This window comes from Propithecus coquereli, unplaced genomic scaffold (genome assembly GCF_000956105.1).
Source record: "Propithecus coquereli isolate 6110/MARCELLA unplaced genomic scaffold, Pcoq_1.0 Scaffold3, whole genome shotgun sequence".
Taxonomy (NCBI): Eukaryota; Metazoa; Chordata; class Mammalia; order Primates; family Indriidae; genus Propithecus; species Propithecus coquereli.
Window position 1 is genome coordinate 4,828,074 of NW_012148618.1, and position 2,659 is coordinate 4,830,732.

A 2,659-nucleotide genomic window follows, 5' to 3' on the forward strand; every position below is an offset into this window, starting at 1 on the left:
GGATACTTAAGGTTAAATTCTAATCACCAGGTGAAAAAATGTTCTAGGATCTCTGCATACTGAAAACATATTCACTGATTATGTACAAAGAAGGGAGGTGCAGTTTAATTTTATAGTCCCCTAAAGACCTCAGGTCGCCTGAACACTGCAAAAAGAGAAACTAGAGTTGACCAGCTGCACAGGTGGACTCCGAGGACACCTACTGGTGTGATTTGAAGGTAACTTCAAAGCCCTCTGGCTTACCATCTGATCCATGAAATCTTCGCTAGTGGAATAATTTCTTTAGGGTAAGGCTTTGGTCTTAAAACAACTCCTTTAAAAGGCAAATATAGTTCCTTAAGAATGATTTACCAAATTACTGCATTCATGGCCTTGGTATTTGGTGCAAGCACATTTTGCGATAGAGAAAGGAGAGAGAAGCCACATTGATTTTTAGGTTGCCAAGAACCTTTTTAAAACCCAGTGGAACCTGTGGATTCTCTCCTGAGAAAAGTACACACATAAACACAACTTAGTATACAAGTTCAGCTAAAGAACCCCTGAAATCCTTCCATAGATGCCTAAGGAGCTATGGAGGCAAAGCTGATAACTCCGATGTTAAATTTTGGAACGCCAGGGAGGAAATCCTGGGCATTTGACAACTTTTTCTGGAAATGGCTTTGTGATTAAAAGCCCTTGGGTGAAAAGGGCTAGGCAAAATATAAAGTAGCCTTGTCTTTGAATCTAGTAATTATAATGTAAAATTACTCAATGTTTCACATTATTGTTCAGCTAATTGGCAATTATCACCTAAGATTGACATATTTGAATAAAATCAAAGAGCGTGATAAATCTGTAACTCTACTAATTCCTGACTTATTAAAAATAAACGATGAAAAAAATTTAGTTATGTATCAGTTTGCTATATCTAGAGCTCAAGTGGCCAAGAGGTGTGCAAGGCCCTAAAAGTACAGTGATAGGGCTGTGAGCTATATGTTTGGTTCAATGTAAAATTCTAATTTCCCCTAAATCTGATTTCTTTAAAAATACTTGCAGCTCAGATCAGTGTCACCACCATGACTCTGTTACTAGGAAATAGCTTATGTTGGGAGGCAGGGATCCTTGTTTGATCTGGTTCCTAAGATACACACCGAGTTCAGATCAGGCAAAAGGCAGAACAGGACCTGCAGCTGCTAATTGATGCAGTTACCAGCCAATTACAGAATCAAGACTGATAGGAAGAATTTCTTTTTGTATAAACTCATTATTTATTCCCTTTGCTACCAATGAGAAGAATAGAAGCCAATATAAACAAGTAGTGGGGCCATCATTCTTCCTTTTAAAGTGGCAAAGTGCAAAACCTAGGTACCTTATTAATTCTCAGAAGTCTATCATTGTTTCCACAAAACTTTATCTCTCTTGAAAGACCAAAAACATTCTAATTAGCTAAATTCCTTGCCAGTTACAGTAATCTTGGGATGAATGAAGTCATAGTATAGTGCCTGGTTTTAGAGAGTGATCTTAGACAGAAAACCCTTTTTGGGGCCTGGATGGAGGCGCCGTTCCCACCCTCCAACCTCTGCTCCCCACTCCCAAAATAAAGTCCTGTGCAGTGATACAGCTTGTCCCCTAAAGTAGTTCAAACCTGTAAGCCTCAGAAGATACAACGACAGCAGACGCGGTTAATTTTAATAAAGCAGTGTAAACGTGAAACCATCCTTTATAAATTAAGAAAGGAGTACAAGGTGAGAACTGGGGTAAGGACCCAAAAACTCTGCAAAGGCACAGGTCCAGCTAAAAATAATGATAATAATTAGTCACTGTTCCCTTGTTTGCTTCTCTGTAATTACTACTCTGGAGTCACTGCTGATGGTCATAAAGATTCTTAGCTTGCTCCATAAATAACAGCACCTTTTTGAAACCTAGGGGTAGTTTCTGAGATATCTTCCAGGTCCCACATTCCAGTGGAATGGCTTCCCCACCCAGACCAGTGGCCCATACCAAGAAACTGACTCAACTGGTCTTGGGACCCCTACCCAAGAACCTGGTTGGCAAAGAAAACAATTTCTACACCCCTGTGGATCTGCCCTGAACCCAGCCAATTAGCAGACCCAACTGCCTAGCCTTTGCCTGCCAAACTGTCTTTTAAAACCTTGTCTCTCAAATTCTCAGGGAGACAGATTTGAGAAATTCCTCCCGTCTCCCCACTTAGCTCTATGCAGAGTTAAACTCTTTCTCTGCTGTAACACCTGCTGTGTCGACATATTGGCTTCCTCTTGGGCAGCAGGCAATGAACCTGGTTGAGTGGTAACAAATGTAGGGACCACTGTTAGAAACATAAGCACGAGATCACCCTTTTAAAAAACATTTTATAAACTTTTTTTAAAAAAAGCAGACTATTTCTCAGAGTGGTTTTGGGTTCAAAGCAAAATTGAGCAGGGGGTACAGAGAGTTCCCACGCATCCTCTGTCTGCATGCATGCGCAGCCTGCCCCATTATCAATATCCCCACTGGGTTGCTGCATTTGTGATAACTGATAAACTTGCATTGGTGCGTCATTATCACCCGAAATTCATAATTTACATTAGGGTTCACTCTTAGTGCTGCACATTCAGAGTTTGGACAAGTATTTAATAACATATATCCATCCTTATAGTATTTTCACTGCCCTAAAAATCCT

The 2,659-nt window shown here is 40.3% G+C and overlaps 1 protein-coding gene across 1 annotated transcript in view; it reads right to left on the minus strand.

Annotated features, from left to right (window-relative positions):
* The window catches only part of RYR3 (ryanodine receptor 3), a 393,465-nt gene that overhangs the window by 123,908 nt on the left and 266,898 nt on the right, over positions 1-2,659 (minus strand). The window lies entirely within an intron of this gene.